We start from the raw sequence: 7,767 nt of genomic DNA on the forward strand, positions 1-7,767 counted from the left end.
AGATTTACATTCTGGAGAAAGCTGCTTGTCTTGAGCAGATAATAGTTGACAGACCAGATTACTCATGCATGTTCCACACTCTGAGGACTGATACTTGGAAAAATTCGGCTCTAAGAATACTGAGATGTGGTGTTATGTTATTGGTTCCTATAAAATAAATTCTTTTTTCTCTTGTAAGTCACTATAAAGTCAGACACTTGAGAATAGAGACCCTGAGGATGGTGTTCACCCTTATTCTAATTGCTGCTTTCTATAGTATAGTACAATGAATAAATCCAGCTACAATTCTTTCTGGGTGTTCTGTTAAGGGCTATGTATGTATAGGCTTAAATAATTTTTCCTGGCACTCAGTCCAATTTCCAGATCCATTCAATTTTATCAATATTTTATGAACGATCATGTATGGTTATTTATTGAATAAAATAAGCTTCTAGAATAAAATAAAAAATATTGTTTCTACTTTCAATGGAATCAATTAAAATCAGAAATTCAATTAAGTATAGTATAATCTCAATTATCTCTGGTTATGGAATAGGTCCAAACTACCAGATAACATTACAGAATATATGCATTTTGACTTTGTAATTACTTCAATGTATATAGCATTAAATTATACCCATAATGAGAGAAGAGAGTCTTAAAGGCAAAATTCAAATTAATTGAATAATACTATTACATCAAAAGCCGTGAGGGGAAAAAAAGTGTATGTGGGGAAATGAATTTAAATATTAGTTTCTTATTTCATTCTTTATTATGAAATTATAAACTTATTAAAGGTAAAAGGGCAGAGGATATGACTTATTCATCTTTATATTCTCCATAGTAACTTAGACATAGTAAGGCTCAATGAATTAAGTGAACTTAGCAGTGAATTTAATCAAATGCAATAATTAATTGCCTATGTGTGCTTAATAATGCTAAATTTTACTTTTTTTAGTAAACCAATAAATTAGACTACAGCATTTATTGAATACTAACCATATTTCATGTACTGAGCTACATACAAAATTAAGTAGGACAAAGCTCTTGCAAAGTGCTTGTATTCTAGTATTTGAGACTGAAAAACTAAACAAGTAATGATAATATCATATAATAATAGTGGCCAACATTTCAATGGTTATGTGGAATCAAGTAGTATTCAAATACTTTTCCTATATTAACTTGCTATTCTTCAGAAGCACAAGTGTAATGTGTCGATCTGGATTCTTGAATGCAAGCAACAGAAACTAACTTTAACTACTTTAGGGGAAAGAGAATCTATTAGAAGACTTTGTGGAGCTCACAAAATGAAGAGGAAACTGGAAGATTGGCTATAAAATGAACAGAACCCAAAGATGCTCCAAAGAACCAAAAAAAGGAAGCAGAAAGCAGAGCACTCAGCTTACGGTTGGAACTTTTAGTCATGGTGCCATCACTACAGCCCCCATGTCTGCCTCTGCTGCCATTGTAAAAACCTCTACGTATGCCCTAGACCTTGCCATTTCCTCAAGACTTGATCTTCCCAAAGAAGGTTTCTAATTGGCCAAAACTGACATTCAGTCACCCCCTGGCAGAACTAGGGAGGAGGAAAGACAGAATCCAGTCCCTTGGATGAAAAGTTCAACGTCACCCCCACACTACTTACAGTTGTGGACATGCAATTACCTAAAAGTGGGGGAAAAGTACTTCGAGAAATAGTAGAGATTCTGGGCAGCCAAAAATCAACAAAATTAGTGTCCATGTAGATAAGACAAGGCCTAGATTTATTGTTTCGAAAATAGAAAAATAAAAATGTTTTAAAATACATTAAAGTTAAATATTTTCCAAACTTGAATTTAAATCACTGTTTAAAAAATTTGAATTTAACTGCTATTTAAGGATACACCTAAATTATTTCTCTCCATCCAAACTTTTAATAACTATCTGCTGATCTATAAAGAATAAAATCAATTCAGAATCCTTTAATAAAATTTATTCATTCATTTAATGAACATTTATCCGAAGTCACTTTTGAGGTCGACAGCTATCGTATACAAAATGATATATAAGTACAGACTTCTGAAGTCTTTCAGGTTCAAGAGTTTAAAAGCAAATTTAATCATAACATAAGTTATGTTCTCTATTCCCTTTCATAGTAATAATGCTTTGCATTTAAATAACATCTTTTAACTAAGAATATTTTACTGCCCCTAATCCTTACAATATACCTCTATGCCCTAGACTGAAAGTATTATTCTTTTCACTTTAGAAAATTAAGTCACTTCTCTAAAGTCACACTAGATATTTAGAGCAGGAATTACCAGATCATTTTTGTTTATTTTTGAAAGATACTATTTTTCAAAGTCTAACTTTCTTTCCAACACTCTTACTGCTTTAGTAGAGTTATAGATGAGAATAATAGATAACCTATGTTCCAGGATTTCTTCATTCAAATTTTATAGTATCTGAAAATATTGGGTGACAAAGTGCAAAGTGACAGTGAGTCAAAACCTGAAGTGTTTATAGAACTAATTTTTTTACTGGTAATAGCAAAGACTGAGCGGAAGGAAAGACTAAACCACACCTATAAATGGCAGATGAATCAGGCTGTGGCTCCAGTATTTTCTTCTTCTTTTCTATCTTTCTACAGGATATGGACTACCACAACAAAAATAATTAGTGGCAATCTACAGCCACCACTCATAGAGCTGATGAGAACAAACTGGTTATGTTACGGTCATTTATTTCACACAGAAAAGCCTGTCTTGAGCAAGGTAACAACATTTTTTGAGTCAAAGGTCATTTGTCACAAGGAAGGACTACTAGATTATTGTAAAGATTAAATGAGATAATCTGTGTGAAAATGCTTTGTAAATTCTAAGAGAGTATTCAGATGTGTGGCAGACCCTTGATACGTATGATATAATATCTGAGGGACAAGTTCACATGCTTTTTAATAAGTAACTGAGAAATACAATGATGAAGATTGAAAACAGGTATTTCTAAAAAAACATTCAGTCTGGCTAACATTTTCCCTTGGTAAAAAGAATTCCCTCCACTTTTGTAATGCTGCTGCTGACATTAGAATAGCTTTTAAAAAATAACATACATATATATGTGTGTCTGTACATACACGCACACACATGTGCACACATGCACATGTGCACACACAAACACACACACACACACACACACACACACACACACACGTTGGAGAAACCAGCAAGAAGAGGGTTAGTCCATGAGTTTGTTGAAAACCCTGAGCTCTAACCTTGTACTGCTTCTTATTCCTGACTATGCCTCGTCCTGACTCGTCCCGACGGTTTGGTGCTCACAACCTGGTCACTAATGTTTCTTCCCAGGGAAGTGTGGAATATTGAATATATTAAGAACTTTTCCTCTCTCAGAGAACACATATGCACATCAGTGTGGTCATCGCCAATGATAAGCCCAAACGATGAAGTAACAATGGCAGAATTTCTGGCCTCAGACCAGGGAGGAAGAAAAAGATCGTATGAGCATCAGAGCCCTCCTGAGAAGCCTGAAACTAAACTCCTCAGGTCATCACCTAGTTGAAATAAATTGAGGCTGAACAAAAAATAAATAAATTCTAGGAACAATCTCATATTGTCACGATCCAAATAGTGACAAGCATCTGATTTGCAATTATCAGAAGCCAGTGTGACTGCAGCTGGTTTGGTATTGACTTCACCGACCAGAGTTCAAGTCCCTGCCTTAGAGGACTAGGGATACAGTGGCGGCGGTTGACTCCTGGTTTCCTTTTATGTATCTCACGCTCTCTCACAAGATGCATCATAAAAAGATCAAAGGCAAAAGAAAGGTAAGTACCAAAGCCTTGAAGATTGCCCTTATTTCTTTCAGAATCTTTCTGACATTCTTGAGATTTGGGAACAAAAGAACATGTTCATTTGCACTACTGGGTTATTTGTAAAATGTTCAGTAGGAAATACAAGAAAAATTGTATCCATTCAACAAATATGAATGTGCTACTTACTAGGTGTCAGACACTATTCTAGGTAGGCATTTAATTTTAAAAGTAAATGTGAGCTAGAAACAAGATTGATTAGAGTGGAAATATTAAAAGTACTTTTTAATTGGATCAGTAGATAAAAATCGAGAAACACTTTGAAATAAAACAGTATCATTATATGTTCTATCTAACAAACCCTTCTAGGTTATCTCTGCCTTTCATTTTATTTGAGCTATTTTTATATCTCTGTGAGTCGTAGAAATTTAATAATACAACAAATTTTTCTGGTTCATAGAATTGTAAATGTTATGATCTATAGAATGCAATCGATTATTGCCCCATAAATATTGACCAGTTCTGCATCTATTTGCCAACTCATTTCAGCATTCTTTATCTGCCTCTATGTGTGTGAATGCAAATTTGAATTCTCCTTTGAGTAGGTTATAACATCTTACTGCTTCTCTCATTAATTAATGAATAAATAAAATATTTAAGCTCATGCGTATTTTGTTTATATGAGGATCAAAATTATACATTTTTTAAAATATATTAACAGTTTTGAATAAATGTTCATTATGGGACCACCTACCTCAAAAGAATACATTTAGAAAAAAATAGTAAATTAATTCTAAAGCTCTTCGAGTGCAAAGCTTTAAATGCTGGGAAATGCTATCTTTTTAATACAATTGTGGTATTTTAAGGCACATTTCATAAGGCCTCAAAGTGCCCTCACATTACTGATCCCATAAAAGGAACAGAACTGAGATGTTGGCGGGGGGGAGAATATAAGATCCCTCCTTAGTTTTTGCTTTAAAGAAATAATAAACTGCATTGTTGTAACTCAGTGTAAGTAGATTCGAGTAAGGCAATAGAGATGGATGCCAGAAGCTACTCATATCGTTCTTTAAAATGGAAATTTACCGTCTGCTGCATCACATGGACAAAATACAGAACTATTTTTCACAGCTTGTTCACTGAACAGATTATTGTAGAAAAAAAAAACTTTTACATTTTCTGCAGATTCCCAAATCTCAGTCAAAAAACTCTTGGCAATTTTTAGCAGTGAAACAGATTTCACTTTCAGATTGAGATACTCCATTTAGCAGTAGTCAGATGATCTTCCAAATAAATATAGACTCGTTTCACTCTTGATTTTATTTTAAAAAAAAATGTTTTCATGAGGTGTCTTGGAGGAAACTTGCACTTATTTGGTTTTCCCAAGCTAAAGCAAAGAAAAACTCGAAGGTCTAAAAATCAGAGTTAAATAAAAAAGGAATGTTAAACTGAACATGTTATTACAAATGATGCATGTTTATCACAGTGCCAATAAATAAATAACCCTATAAAATTTTAGAATTAGTTGCAAAGATGCTCCAGACTTTTCTGCCCTAAATCTCGGCTCCCCAAAATATTACTAAACAGAAGTGCATGTGTTCAGTACAATATAACAGACAGCAATATGTTGAGATACTTTTCACAAAGAGGTCTCTGGGCCACTTTTCTCTTTCTAGATTAGCTTTATCACTTAGGTGTAAAGCACTTAGGAATTTACTCCCAGGATCATGTTTTCCTTATCTACCAGCGTTCAATGACACAGAAAATGATGGAGTGTGTCAAATTTAATAAAAACTTAAACCCATGAGGAAATACTAAAAGGAGAATAACAATCTTCATATAATCTTCTACTAAGAACCCAGGTCTATAGACTCTCTGCCTCTTCCCCAAATTCCTATACTAAATTTTCCTCATGCTTTATATATCTATGAAAGGAAATTATATAAAGTAAATCATGAATAAAAGCCAGAAATACTGATTCTGTCTTACTCTTTTATTTACAAAAACATATATTGTATATGTGAAGACCACAGGCAGCCCATTTAATTTCACAAATTTTTTTTTATTTTTAAGATTTTTATAGATTTCTTAAAGTTCATCCCAGTGACATTAAAGATCATTCCAATCATAGTAGAGCAACCTGAATTTAAAGCAGAAACTTTATCAAGTAGAGAAAATCAGAAATAGCTCATGCTATTAAAAACATTTTATTCCTCTTCTAATGACAATTATATTATCTGGGAAGGATTCACTGCATTCAATCCCAAAAGCCACATTCCTATGGTTAATTTGACATATGGAAATAGGTTTGTTTTTGAATCCACTATAAATTATTATGAAGCATCAAAGAAAAAAGCTATTTTTTCAAAACCTAAATAAGAATCCAAAAAGAATTGGAAAAAAAGAAAAGAAAAAAATAATAATTCAAAAAGAAAACCTAAAAAAAAAACTAATATAAAATGTGTGAAAATCTGAATAAAGCTACTATGTCATGATGATGAAGTTAAAATTTTCATATGATAAAAACTAAGTCGTTTGGTTCCAAGGGACAACTGTATGAGACAAAGTTGCTGTGCTTTTGGATTTAAGTGTTGATTTAGTTTATTGGTTTAGTTTATAATTGCATAATGGGGATGGTAGAGCAGAGAGAAATATGTTAAAGCTTTATGTTCAGGAATTTTTCGATCTGAAAAAGTATTTGAAATCAATCTAAAGATTTTTTTGAAATTACAATACAAACAAATGGAAAAATAAGACCTAATTTACAAAAATGTTGTCACCACCAAATAATAGCTTTTTCTTTTCTTTCATAAAATTAATCAAACTCCTGTACCTGCTTTTAAAGGACTCATTAGAATAAAGTGTTTTCTGACCCTCAGACTAATGAAAGTTTAGACAACTAAGGAAAATAACTTGGGAAGACGAGGAAAGTTAAACACTGATTTCCCCCGCTGCATACAGCCTATCAGCAGCCCCATAGTATGTGGCCAGGAATGAGCAAGTGACTTCAGGACTGAGAGAAGGACTAGAGCAGCTGCAGAGAAGAGGGAGGGACAGTCAGAGGCACTGCTCCTAATTGTTGTAAGCATGAACATGTTTCAGCAACAAAATTTTAAAAACATAAGAATTATAAATTGAAATTTCTAAAATTTAACCTCAAATTCTGATTTTTTTTTTCTTATGCTAAACACAAGATGACAGGCCCAAAATGGAGCCGCTTGTGCTAAGCCTCCGGTCACCAAACTGAGACTTGGTTACAGTTTTCACTCTCCCAGAGTGGAATTGTAAACCAGGCACTCAGGAACTGCCTGATCAGCATTAGCTAGGTAATCTGTCTGATAAACCACCCTCTATAAGGAAAGTAACTTGGCACTAACCAATTAGCTTTTTTGCCTAATGTGTCTCCCTTGTTTCTGCTCCCTTGTGCCTATAAGATCTCTTACCTTGGTGTATGGCCATGCCACCCTAAACATGCCGATCTCATCTGATCTCAGAAGCTAAGCAGAGTTGGGCCTGGTTAGTACTTGGATGGGAGACCACCTAGGAATACCAGGTGCTATAGCCATAATAAAAAAAAAAATAAAAATAAAAATCTCTTGCCTTGTATAGCTCTTCCCAGGTCCTTTCTATCTGCTAGTTTGAATGCTGACTGATTCATGAATTGTCAAATAAAGCCAATAAGATCTTTAAAATTTACTCAGTTGAATTTTGCTTTTTAACATTTATAAGAGCTACCCGTGAGTCTAAAACTCAGGAGTAACACCAATCTAAGTAATAGTCATACTAATAACAATAATAGCTTTTTCTAAAAATAAAAGATTTAATTTTTATATTTAATTTTTGACTTAGCATTCTGTGGAAATATACTTTGATACTGCCTACTAAGCCCACACTGCTAAAGCTCGCTACTCAGTCTAGAGAACCCAGACTTGTGCATAGTTCAAGGCCATCCTTCTCATTGGTCAGGACCCCTACCTTCCTGA

The 7,767-nt window shown here is 33.6% G+C and overlaps 1 pseudogene; it reads left to right on the forward strand.

Moving 5' to 3' along the window:
* The first annotated feature begins 7,231 nt into the window (after positions 1-7,231).
* LOC111745136 lies at positions 7,232-7,349 on the forward strand (annotated as a pseudogene).
* The last annotated feature ends 418 nt before the right edge of the window (positions 7,350-7,767 follow it).

Source organism: Pteropus vampyrus, unplaced genomic scaffold (genome assembly GCF_000151845.1).
Source record: "Pteropus vampyrus isolate Shadow unplaced genomic scaffold, Pvam_2.0 Scaffold146, whole genome shotgun sequence".
Taxonomy (NCBI): Eukaryota; Metazoa; Chordata; class Mammalia; order Chiroptera; family Pteropodidae; genus Pteropus; species Pteropus vampyrus.